The 13,557-nt window shown below is 41.9% G+C and overlaps 1 non-coding gene across 1 annotated transcript; it reads left to right on the top strand.

The window, feature by feature from the left end:
- Positions 1–221: 221 nt before the first annotated feature.
- LOC115850476 (uncharacterized) lies at positions 222–2,474 on the top strand. Its single transcript, XR_004038410.2, has 3 exons — positions 222–415; positions 510–599; positions 2,120–2,474. It is a non-coding gene; the product is annotated as an uncharacterized protein (transcript).
- Positions 2,475–13,557: the final 11,083 nt, after the last annotated feature.

The following is a 13,557-nucleotide window of genomic DNA, read 5'->3' as shown; positions in this document are numbered from 1 at the left end:
GAGTGTTCTGAGAGAGACAGGTGGAAGCTACAAGCCTTTTCTGACCTGCCTTGGAAGTCACATGTGTTGGTTAAGTGAGTCACTCAGCCTGACCTAGATTCAAGGGGAGGGAATCAGGCTCAACTCTTTTTTTTTTTTGCGGTTCGCGGACCTCTCACTGCTGTGGCCTCTCCGGTTGCGGAGCACAGGCTCCGGACGCACAGGCTCAGCGGCCATGACTCACGGGCCCAGCCGCCCCGCGGCATGTGGGATCCTCCCGGACTGCGGCACGAACCCGTGTCTCCTGCATCGGCAGGCAGACTCTCAACTACTGCGCCACCAGGGAAGCCCCCAGGCTCAACTCTTAAAGGGAGAGTGACAAAGTCCCTCTGCACAAGGACACATGGGATAGGAGATACTGTTGCAGCCATTTTTGGTAACTCTAATTTGCCACTCCAGGCCACCCTCTTCCTGGCATCCCTCTACTCCTTCACTCCTACATTACTTATTTTTACTCTGCTTCCTTTCAGAAAGAATTTGAAGACACTCAGAAGATGGATTGGTGGGCATGGAAACAAAACAAAGGAAGTTGGTTGATGTCAGGTGATAATCTCATACAGGTATTCATTTATTCATTCCATGAGTCTTTTTAAAGCGTTAACAAATGGGTTCCACATTGGAAATATACGGAGGAGATGTGAGATGAGCAAAATGAACACACATCCTGTTCTCATGAAGTTTAAGCCCAGTGGGAGAGGCAGACATTCAAAAATAATTCCACAAGTACATAACCACAGGTACTCTAAGTTCATAAGCATTATACAGCAATGGCCCAGGAGCTGTGTAAGTGCACAACACAGGAGCTTGGTCCTGTTAGGGAATGAGAGATTTCCCTGGGGGGAAAAAAAAAGAATATTTAAACTTATAACTCAAAAATGAGAAAAATGTCAGGTAACTAAACTAGGGTGTTGCAAAGCATGTTACATGGACCACTAGTGATACAGAGAGATATAGCATTGGCCAAAAAGTTCACTTGGGTTTTTCATAACATCTTATGGAAAAACCCAAATGAACCTTTTGGCCAACCCAGTATTATTATTGTCCTTGTTATGTATTTATTTTACAGTTTTGCAATTTATGACAGGTGATATTTGTTTTCCATTGCTGTTGGCAGGTAAAGTTTCCTTGTAAAGTGAAAGTTTTTAAGTTTAACAAAGCTATCAATTTAAGGTAAAATAATATGGTAAGCATTACATCTTGAGTTGGCAAATATCGTGTAGGTGATATGTGGAACCTGAAGCTCAGTATAAAGACTGGAGTTGGTATGTTGAGAGATGGGATGGGGAGGGGGCTCATGGGTAGTAAAGAGAGCATTCTGGTGCAAAAGCCCTGAGGTGGAAGAGTGGGGGGGTCCACGAAACAGAAAGGTGACCAATATGGCTTGAGCAGAAAGCAAGAGGGAATAGTTTACAGTGAGCCGGAGAGGCCTGCAGGCCCCTGAGAGTCAGGGACTTTAGTTCAAAACTGAAACTTCCAAAACTCAGCATGGGCAATTGCACATTTTTCCTTTAAATACTGTACCTGTGGCAGGGTTAGTACAAAATCACTGGCATTTGAATAGTACATTTATAATAGAACAAATTTAGATGATACAGATATCAAGAATATTAATTGGCAGTATCTGAGAGCTAATGTTTCCTTTGGAAATACTTTGTTCAACATGTTTAACTATCCTACAAGCAATGGGGCGTCATTGAAGAATTTGGGAAGAGGGAATGATAAAACCTAGTTTGTGAGCTTTTAAAAAATAATGTTTACAATGTAATTCATGCATTAAAAAAATTGTCCAGAGAGCTAATCATAATAATAAGCAACATTCTGCTCTCCAACCTCTTCTCCACTCCAGAGGGAACCACTTTAAATCTCTTCTGGTTTTATTCTTCTAATAGTTTCCTTCTTATCTCCAAAAAATGCTTATATCTGTGTCTCTTGATTTATCAGATTTGGTCATTATATCAGATATATCATACGTGCTTACTCAGATTTCCTCAACCTTACCTTTCTCCCAGTCTCCCAGCTCACTCCACCCAGGCCATCCCAATGGTCACCAACTAAGTCTGAGTTTCTGTTTCCACTGCAGGAGGCCATCAGGCCACATGCCCAGATCTACTTCCCCAGTGGCTACTACAGGGTCCGAGTGACACAACTTGCATGCGTGGGAGAGTAAACTCTCCGGGCAGCAAATTTTGACCAGTGGAAGAGAGAAGGCAGAGACAGATGGGAGATATGTTTTCTCTTCCTTTTTCCCTCTGATGGATTGTTCTGGGCACAATATTTCCATCCAGCCTGTCCAAAGAGGTCCTTTGTGACTGAGTGGTCACCTGCTGAGGAACCAGCTCTGGTTATTCATGGCATTTTATGAAGCAGTGGCCAGTGCAGTAACTCAGCACCTTGTACTTGCTGCCGGATCTTCTCCGCCTGTCTTCCTCCCTAACTCTCACAGAACTGGGGTTGTACCTCCTAATAAAGCATAAGCCCTTAAGCTTTGCCTCAAGCTCTGTTTTCTAGGGAAATCAGGCCAAGATAGATATTGCCAATATTATCTGTTGCCTTACAGCTGTGACTTAAGATCACCACTCGCATCTCTCTCCCATGTTCCTGTAGTCAACTCATTGTTCTTAGTTCTTTTAGTTATGCTTCTAACTTTCGATTTTGTGCTTATAACTATACTTCTTTTTCCAACCACCAGAGAGAGTATCTCTTGGCTCTGATATTTTGCAGGATGGAGATACTGGCATCCCTTCCTTCTCTGTACTTCTCCTCTTCCTTCCATCCCTAAACCGCTGCATCATACTTTAACATCCTTAAGGTTGACAGCACTTGCATTCTGTTCTGTAATCATGATTGTCTTCTGTTATCTTCCTAAGTGCTGATTCTATATTTGAAAATCAATGCATGTATATACTATGTATAGTATATACAGTGCATATACTATGATGACTGTTCATTGAACAATAAGTTTCCTGAGAGTTTGCTGTGTCTCAGGCACTGTTCTCTAGGCTCTAGGGATAACACAATGAACAAAACAGACAGAAATCCTTGCCCTCTCAGAACTTTCATGTCAGTGGAGGAGACAAACAATTAACAAGGTAAATATATAGAATGTATGGTATGACAGATAATGAAAAGTACTGCGAGGAAAGTAAAGCAAGGAAGGAGAATAGGAAGACTCAGGCTGGGGGTTGCAATTTTAGGTGTTCTGAGCAGGGAAGGCCTCACTGAGAAGGTAGCCTCCAGAAAACAAGGCAGCAAAACAAACAACCATCTAGGCAAAGGGAACAGCATTCTAGGCAAAGGGAACAGCATTCTAGGCAAAGGGGATAGAAAGTACAATAGCCCTAAGACATGAATGTGCTTACTGTGTTCGAACAAGAGCAAGGAAGCTCATGTGGCTGGAGCAGACTGACCAAGAGGGACACTTAGAGAGGAACAAAGAAAGAAGTAATGGGGAACAGAGAGTGCAGGACTGTGTAAGTCATAGCAAGGACTTTGACTTTTATTATAGGAGAGACGGGAAACCTTGAGAGAATTTTGAGCAATGGAGTGACACAATTTAATGTACATTTTAACAGGACCACTCTGGATATTGTGTCGGAAAGAGACTGAAGGGGGCAAGGGAGGAAGCAGGGAAACTAGTTAGGAGATAATTGAAATAATCTAAGCAAGAGATGACAGTGGCTTGAAGTAGGGTTGTAGCAGTGAAGGATAGGAGAAGTGGTCAGAATCTGGATATATTTGGAAGGTAGAACCAACATGATTAGTGAATAGTTGGATGTGAGAGGGAAAAAATAGAGCCAAGAATGACTATAAAGGTTTTGAACTGAGCAACTGGAAGAAAGGAGCTGTCATATACGTAGAAGGGAAGACTGGGAAGAATAGGTTTAAGGGAAAAGATCAGGGACCCAGCTTAGGCAGTTTGAGTTGCTGTTTCAGTTCTCTATTACTGCATAACAAATCACCACAAAACTTAGTGGCTTAAAAAAAAACAAGAATTAATTATCATGTCTCATGGTTTCTGTTGGTCAGGAATTCAATGGGGGTTAACCAAACAGTGCTTGTTTAAGGTCTCTCATTGTAATAATCCCAGTTTTAGCACTGAAAGTCTTGTGTCCTGGGAAGCCCCTCCCAAGGATGCGAAAAGTTCTGGGTTTCAGTGATGGGTGAAGAATTGAGGAGTAGGGGTAGTGCAACACCCGTACAGTGGCCAAAAATATAAGGACTGAAAGCAGGGCTATTTTTAGCGTCAAATGGATACAGCATGAACTATCTGTCCAGTCGTTACCATCACTCACTGATTTTTCGCCTCACCACTGATGTTGGCAACCACGATTTGCAGTTCACAATAATGGGCCACCCATTGTTGCCTCACTTCCAGTGATGTGAGTTAGGTGTGCAACATAAGTGTGTGTGATCATGGCGTTAACAGTCCAAGTTTGACCTGGCCTATGAATTAACTGTTGTGCTTTGAATTAAGATTATAGAGGCCACCTTGAATAATCAGGATAGATCCCCACCCCGAAATTGGGTTTGGGTGTTGATACTGATGCACACACCAAGAGGCTATGGAAAGATTGAATATTTACATCACTGAGGTCCCTGAGAAGGGCAGGGCAGGCCTCTCAAGCAGGTCCAGAAGGCCTTGAGAGAGCTGAGGTAGGAGACATACTGGCTTGGGGTTTTTACTGTGGTGAGGGGGTGGGGGGGTGAGGGTTCCCAGTACTAGTAGGGACTTGTGTGGCTTGAATCTCCGCCAGCACCAAAGGAGAGAGCGCTCAGCCTTTCTTAGCAGCTTGCCCAGATGTAGGGCTGTCGGGGAGATGAAAGGATAAGGTCTAAAGCTCTTGGCTGTCAAACATCAAAATGGAGCCACTCTCCTATTGCAGAGATAGTGCTAGGTTAATTTTTTTTTTTTTTTTTTTTTTTGCGGTACGCGGGCCTCTCACTGTTGTGGCCTCTCCCATTGCGGAGCACAGGCTCTGGACGCGCAGGCTCAGCGGCCATGGCTCACGGGCCCAGCCGCTGCACTGCATGTGGGATCATCCCGGACCGGGGCACGAACCCGTGTCCCCTGCATCGGCAGGCGGACTGTCAACCACTGCGCCACCAGGAAAGCCCTAGGTTAATTTTGTTGTTGTTAGTTTCTGCTTTATTACAAAGTGAATCAGTTATACATATGTTCCCATATCTCTTCCCTCTTGCGTCTCCCTCCCTCCTTCCCACCCTCCCTATCCCACTCCTCCAGGCGGTCACAAAGCACCGAGCTGATCTCCCTGTGCCATGCGGCTGCTTCCCACTAGCTATCTACCTTATGTTTGGTAGTGTATATATGTCCATGCCTCTCTCTGGCTTTGTCCCAGCTTACCCTTCCCCCTCCCCATATCCTCAAGTCCATTCTCTAGTAGGTCTGTGTCTTTATTCCTAGGTTAATTTTTAATGTGAATATTGTGACAATGTTTTCTGAAAGTTCAGGATCATTAAGATGGGAACTACTGTGATATCACAGGCATGACCCAGATATCACTGAAACAGGAGCCTAAATGGATTGGGTTTTTTTGTTTGTTTTTGCTTTTTGTTTTTTTACATTTTGCCCATTCTGTGCAGCCTGTGGGATCCTTGTTCCTGACTAGGGGTGGAACCTGGGCTGCTGTGGTGGAAGTGCCCCTGTGGAGTCTTAACACTGGACGACCAGGAAAGTCCCAGACTGGGTTGTTTTAATGATAGAAGGAAGGACACGTACAGCTGGATTAGGGAGGAAAAGAGCCGAACCAGAGCATGCTGTACAATATGCAGAAAATAATTTTGTATTGGACATGGCAGAGGAGGAGACTGTGAAGACACATATGGAGAATGAATTTCACAAGTCTGGGATTAGACAGGGAAATACCTCTAAATTAATCAAACGGTTTTGTGGTCTCCCAAAGAAACATCACTGTTCAGTTGAAAATAGTGAGCACAGAATTAATTTGGGCTAACCACACGACCAACACGCATGATTGTATCACTCCCTTTGTGGCGCTGTGGAACTGAGTAGAGTACCATATACTGATTCACAGGTTGGAACTAAAAATGTCCTGTGGGGAAATCTGAGAACAGGTACATCGGCCTCTGTATTAAGTTGCTAGGGCTGCCACAGCAATGTAGTGCAAACCAGGTGGTTTAAAACAAACAAGCAAAAAATTAATCCTTACAGTTCTGGAGACTAGAAGTTCAAAATCAAGCTGTTAGCAGGGCCATGCTGCCTCTGAGGTTCTAGGGAAGAATCTGTTTTGAGCCTCTCTCCTAGTTTCTGGCGGCTCTGGCACTCCTTGGGACTCCTTGGCTTCTAGGTTCATCACTCCAGTTTCTGCCCCCATCTCCCCGTGGCCATGTTCCCTGTGTGTGTGTGTGTGTGTGTGTGTGTGTGTGTGTGTGCGTGTGCAAATTTCCTTCTTACAAGAACACCAGTCATATTGGATTGAGGGCCCACCTTATTCCAGTATGACCTCCTTTTAACTTGACCCTATTTCCAAATAAGGTCACATTCACAGGTTCCAGGTGGACATGACTTCTGGGGGGACACTGTTCAATCCAGTACAGACCCTTATGGTGCAGAACTCATTCTGTCAAATCTTACCTATGATCATGCTTTCTACAATATATAGAAATGAGTCAAATAACAGCAACAAAAAAATGTGTACCCACTCTTAGGTATTTTAATTTGAAAATGGAGTTTCAAATCATTTTCTTGATTTTTATGAAGATTTTAATAAAACTGTAGAAAACACAAAATATTGTTGATATCTTGTCCAAATAAAAGCTAGAGTTTATCTGTCTGCAGATTCAGCAGAGAGTGCAAATGTAAATCTTGGGAAGTTCTATTCAGTCTATAAACTTCTATAATATGGACTTGATAATAGCAGAGCTGCAAGTCAAAAAAAATTTACATTTGACTGTATTCAGTTTTACCACTACATAAAAGGAAAAATGGATGTCTTAAAGGGGGTAGGCAGTTCATAGAAATATTACTGGAAAAGAAAATAGAAAGATTAAGAATAACCTACTATAGGACTTCCCCGGTGATGCAGTGGTTAAGAATCTGCCTGCCAATGCAGGGGACACAGGTTCGAGCCCTGGTCTGGGAAGATACCACATGGCACAGAGCAGCTAAGCCCATGTGCCGCAACTACTGGAGCCCGCGCGCCTAGAGCCCGTGCTCCACAAGAGAAGCCCCCGCAATGAGAAGCCTGTGCACCGCAACGAAGAGTAGCCCCCACTCACCACAACTAGAGAAAAGCCAGTGCACAGCAACGAAGGCCCAACACAGCCAAAAATAAATAAATAAATTTATAAAAATAAACAAATAAAAATAAAATAACCTACTACATCATGAAACAGAAGAAAACATGTCATTGTTATTTTTTATTAAATACAGATAATATCTGTTTAATTAGTACTTTGTATTTATATTCTCCTTTTAAAATATGTTTATAGATCTTAAGAATATACAATAACATAGCCTACAAAATTTAAATATCCAATATAGAGTATTTTTAAAAGATAAAATAAGTTGCTATATCAAAGGAGAACTATTAAAATATTGTTATATTTTTCTACATATATTTGTTTAATTATTCCTACTATTAATCACTTCTAATTGTCATTGCTAACTATCTTGTTATTGTTTATTTAAATAATAGCATTTATATTTATGTGCATATATTGATCTCTAACATTCTGTTTTTGAGAATAATTTAATTAAAATTTCAAATAAAAATTAGAAACAACTCCATTCATTTAATTAGACATCATAATTAGATTTTTCTATTTGTTTAACAAAATTGAAATGTATAGCCAGCTAGAAAAAAAAAAATTTGAATCTAGCAACCATTATTTTAATAGGAGGTAGACAATATTTAACACTTTAGAAGATGAGGATTAACTGTAATTGAAATAAATACTTCATGATATGATTTAATAAAATAGGTACTAACTACGTTATTTAATAATATACACCCAATCTGGAGGAAATCACATAAAAGTTTTATCTGTAGCTTTTATCTAATGCATCTACTAAAAATTAGTAGTCCCAGAAATCATTCCAGTTACACTGTAAAGAATCAGTGTTATTAACTTACACTGATTTGCTGTTCAAATTCTTTCTAGCTAATGGCATGGCCCTAAGGATGAATACTAAGAATAGCTAAAAAGATTTGCCAATACTAAATACATCTTAAAAGCCATTTTTAGCATTCAGTATTTTTCACCAATCCTCTTTGTTCTCCTGAACTCCCCCCAAGAATGCTCTAGGATCTTGACAATAGTCCCAGGGGTGGAGGAGACTAGGTCTTTCAACAAAACCTGTCATCACTTCCACCACTCCACTCAATGATATATTACACTGAAAACATATCAGTGTGGGCCAAAATACCCTATTTCTAATGCTGGTTTCCCTTTAACTGAAATATACTTAGAACAGAGGAAGACAGACAATCCAACATGTTTATGACAACTTGCTCCATCATGAAAAATAACTGCCCTTTGGCTTGGCCCAGGAGGCATGTACAGCATGGGGGCCACCTCTGAGGTTTAAGGTGGTTGAGAGGTATGCCTTTATTTTGTAAAGTGAGAGGAGAAGCAGAAACTTTTTAGGAAAGAGTCCAGACAGATGTTGAGCATCCAGGAGCCCATTCCCTTAACTATTCTCTTCTTGAAAGCAACCACAGTTTGAAGACCACTGGTGCAGGAGAGGGAGAGCAGATGGACATGTGGCATGTGGCATGATGGTAGGGCAGCATTGACCACCCCCTTGTGGTTAACCATAATGAATTTAAAGTGAAACTAGTCATGTGTTTTCCATTAGCCACAGTCGGCTGAGCTGATACAGAGAGGAAGAAGGTAGAGAACTGGATTTAACCAGGGATGTGGATTTAACCAAGCATGTAGTTTTGAGAATTTAAAGATATGATACAGGCAGACACTGAACAACAGAAAGGAAAAAAAAAACAGAAAGAAAGACAAAAATAAAAAGACTGTTCAAGAAAGAAAATGTAATCACAATGCACTACTAGATTCTGTAGCAGTACATTCTTCAATAGACTTCAGCTCCTGCCTCATCATACTCTCTAAGACCAGTCTGTCTACCCCCATTCTCTTTGTTGTGGATTTAGACGTTTTCTATTTTTATATGATCTTTATAAAGGTGTTGGCAGGAAGAGGTGATAAATATGTGTGTAGTTTGTCATCTTGAGCAAAACGTTCTCAAATCACATTTTAAAAGATCACTCCGGCTCTTGGAGAATGGATTTGGTGGAGGAGATAAGAGTAGTTATAGTGACCTTAGGAGAATGTTGCAGTAATTCAAGTAAGGGGTGCTGGTAGTTTGGTCTAAAGTGGTAGAAGTAGACATAGAGAAAAGCACATGGCGTGGAGAATTATTCAGGATGACATGACTTAACTCAGTTATGGACTAGAAATGGGAAATAAAAAAGAGGTATTTGGGGCTTCCCTGGTGGCGCAGTGGTTGAGAGTCTGCCTGCCGATGCAGGGGACACGGGTTCGCGCCCCGGCCCGGGAAGATCCCACATGCCACGGAGCGGCTGGTCCCGTAAGCCATGGCCGCTGAGCCTGTGCGTCCGGAGCCTGTGCTCCGCAACGGGAGAGGACACAACAGTGAGAGGCCCGCGTACCGCAAAAAAAAAAAAAAAAAAAAAGAGTTATTTGTCCAGGCTTCTTGCTGATGGTTATACTCACTAAGATAGTAAACACTGAAGTAGGACAACATTTCTGGAGGAAGATCATTACTATATTTTTAGAGCTAATGAGCTTGAAGTATTATTGTTATATCCAAGTGAAGAGGTTAAGGATGAACATGCTATACACGTTCAGAGGTAAGGTCTGGAAGGACACATATATTAGCGAGTTGTTGATGGTGTTATCCATGGGTAATGAGCCAGATGAATGTATGAGCTCTGTTAGGAAATGAATACAGAGTAAGATTGTAATGCACAGTAAGAAGGGGGTTGTAGTATAGTGTAAAAAAAAGCCCACACATTCCTCTCATCCTGGTTTGCATGACTCTTTACAACATGATTTTGCATCCTATGAAGAGGTAGACTTTATTTCTCCAGATCTCTTAAAGCTGCACCAGCGTTGTGACTTGCTTGGACCAACAGAAAACAGGGAAAGTAATGTTGGGGGACTCAGACCCTAGATATCAAGATGCCTTCAGCTTCCACTCTTGCCCTTGAGCCTGCCACGTTAAGAAGCCTAGATGAGCCTTCTTAAGCATAAGTGACAATGAGAGGGAGGTTCAGCCAGCAGCCGTCGCTAACCACCGCGCATGTTCATAAGTTCATGTTCGATCAGCCAGGCCTCAATTTGCTATTAGATGACTTTTGCTGCCTGAGTGACCACAGGCAAGAGCAGCAGAACCCCTCAGCCAAGCCAGACCCAATTTGCTGACCCACAGAATCATGAACAAATAAAATATCTGCTAGGTTTACGCCACAAAATTTTGAGGTTATGCAGCAATAGATCACTCACTGATGCAGGAGCCCAGGAGAGAGTCAAGAAATTCTAATATTTAAATTTCAGGTAGAGAAACAAAACCTGGCCCAAAGAAAAAAAAGTGGTAGCTAGAGAGATAGGATGAAAATCAGGAAGGTATAGTGTCACAGCAACAAGGAATAGACCCACAGAAACCAAGAGGTGTTTTGTGAATAAGGGAGTATTAACAGTGTCAAATATGGCTGAAAGGTCAAATAAGATGAAATGAAAAATTCCTGATGGATTTAATGACAGGGATGTCATGGTGACTCTGACATTTAGGGCAGAGGGAAAATTAATAAGTTCAGGTTTAGACAGAGTTTGAGATGCCTATGGGATATTTAAGTGCGTCTGTCCAGCACATAGTTAGATTATATGAGCCTGAAGCCCAGTGGAAAGTTTTTGTTTGTTTTTTATTTAAAATAGCCTTTGAGTTGATTCTTTTTTTTTTTTGGCTGCGTTGGGTGTTCCTTGCTGCGCGCAGACTTTCTCTAGTTGCAGCGAGCAGGGGCTACTCTTCGTTGCGGTGCGTGGGCTTCTCATGCGGTGGCTTCTCTTGTTGCGGAGCACGGGTTCTAGGCGCAAGGGCTTCAGTAGCTGTGGCATGCAGGCTCAGTAGTTGTGGCTCAGAGGCTCTAGAGCTCAGGCTCAGTAGTTGTGGTGCACACGGGCTTAGTTGCTCCTCAGCATGTGGGATCTTCCTGGACCAGGGTTTGAACCCATGTCCCCTGCATTGGCAGGCGGATTCTTAACCAATGTGCCACCAGGGAAGCCCCCAGTGGAAAGTTTAAGGCTAGTCAGCACGTAGGTGATAGAGCCATTAGTGTGGCTGAATCCCCAGGGAGATGATGTGGCGTGGGATCTTGGGGCGCACCAAGGTTTTTAGAGGGTCCACACTGGCAGGAAACACTACAAAGAAGCCCATGAATTAGGAGAACTGAGAGAAAGATGTGTATGAAAGCTAAAAGATTAGAGTTTCAGAAAGTAGTGAGAAGTAACTGTGTCAAATGCAGCCTCTGTTCCAGTAAGGCAGGAACCAGAAGGTCCCCGCCCACTGAAGCTGGCACTGTTTACCAGAGCAGTTTCGGCAATGATGGGCAGTGACTGAAAATTAGAAGATGGACGCCGATGGGTAAGGAGACTCGCACAGAGAGGAGAGGGAAATAGGGAACTTCCAAGGGCCAAGTGTCTTGGTTTTTATTTATTTTAGTTTGTTTTAAGGCTATTTGACTTAAGCTTGTTTATTAATTGAGAGGAAAGAAGTAGTTAAAAAAAAAAGAGGGTTACACTCTAACGGGATATTTTTTCCAACATGCACTTTTCCAGCTTTCATGAACAATTCTTCTACTTGTACTTAGTTTTTACAATATCACCCTTCCTCTTATAAATAGTTGGTTAAAATTCCCAGATTTGTTTGCTTTTTCCATTAGAATTTTAGGTTAGCTGACTCCTGATTGAGTTGGGGAGAGACAGGGCATTTTTCTCACTTGGAGCTATCTTCCAAATCACAAAGGAAGTATCTAGTATTCTAAGAATTCCCAAATGACGCTAAGAAAAGAAGTGAAATTTCCTAGTAAAACAAATTTGAGAAAGGCTATACATTTGAAATCTCCCTCTGAGAGACTGACAAAGTATATTAGACTGACAAAGTCTTCCTCTGAGACTCCCTACATTAAGGAAAACAAAAATAAAAACAAACCAAAAAAACAAAAATCCCCACCCTGGTAAACAAACTGTTTTCCTGGAGAATACTTTTTTCTCTGGTTGTTATTAACACATCGAAAGAATTTCCCCTTAACACCAGTTAGGAAACCCTGCCACAGCAAATTGGTTCTATCTAAATTCTGTGGATTCCTGTAAGGTTTTTACAGTAGAGCGGGACTTCATCTTACCTCTAGATTTAGGGACTCATGTTACCTCAGGGACTTGGAGCCCTCTGTAGACTACCCACAGTGAAGAAGAGTGGTGTCACCACCAACTGCCTTGGGGACCTTTCTGTAACAGCAGGGTAGGGTGTGGAATTAACAAAAGATTGGACTGAGGATAAAGATGGTCAAGGACAGGTCAGCAAGAGACAATGTCGTTAATTAAGGCTAATGAAGTTTCCCACTCTGTGAAAGGATTGGTCATTTATTACAAACCTTCCCAGAAGGATGTGAGTTGAAGACAGGATCAAAGTGCCTCCTTATATGTCTGGAGGAAACAATCAACTAAACTACAATCACCTTAAATTAAGACACACAATTGGAGGTGATAACATATTTCGAAGTTCTGATGGAATAAAGAAGACTCAGGAGGGACTTCCCTGCTGGTCCAGTTGTTAGTACTCCGTGTTTCTCCGTGTTTCCACTGCAGCGGGCACGGGTTCCATCCCTGGTCTGGGAACTAAGATTCCGCATGCCTCGCTGCGTGGCTAAACTGAAAAAAAAAAAAAAAAAGACGAAGAAGAATCAGGACATAATGCCCATGGAAATGGGGTGCTCCACCTTATGGGTTGAAAGAGGGAAATCTGTGGAGCACAAATTTGTCAGTGTGGCCACGTGCTGTCTTCAGCATGACTCAGAGAAGAGCAGAGAACAGTGGGGTTCAGGTTGGTTCCACTGTGAACTCTGATGGGGTCTAGCCTGAACTGGTGGCCAACCTTCCCCTTCCCATCTTATTGAAGTGATTAAGTACAACTAACCTTTAAAAAAGAAAAAGATTGCTATTTCACATATATCCTAATATTTAAATTCATCCACACATCAAGAATTGGAAGACAATTATCATTTACACAAGACTTAAAATAACAACATTTTGGCTCCAGGCTCCCTCTACTGTCTCTGCAATAATTAACAAACATTTTATGGTACTCTCCTGACTAGATTCCAACATTTATGAAAGTCAAAGCAAACATAATCTTGTACAATAATAAAGGATATCCTTAGTATCCTTAGTATGGTAATCAGGAAGTTAACTATTTGGAGAAAGCGGAAAAATTATAAACTAGTTAAT

The sequence above is a fragment of the Globicephala melas genome, chromosome 7 (genome assembly GCF_963455315.2).
Source record: "Globicephala melas chromosome 7, mGloMel1.2, whole genome shotgun sequence".
NCBI classification, from domain to species: Eukaryota; Metazoa; Chordata; class Mammalia; order Artiodactyla; family Delphinidae; genus Globicephala; species Globicephala melas.
This window is presented reverse-complemented; position numbering and strand designations above follow the sequence as displayed.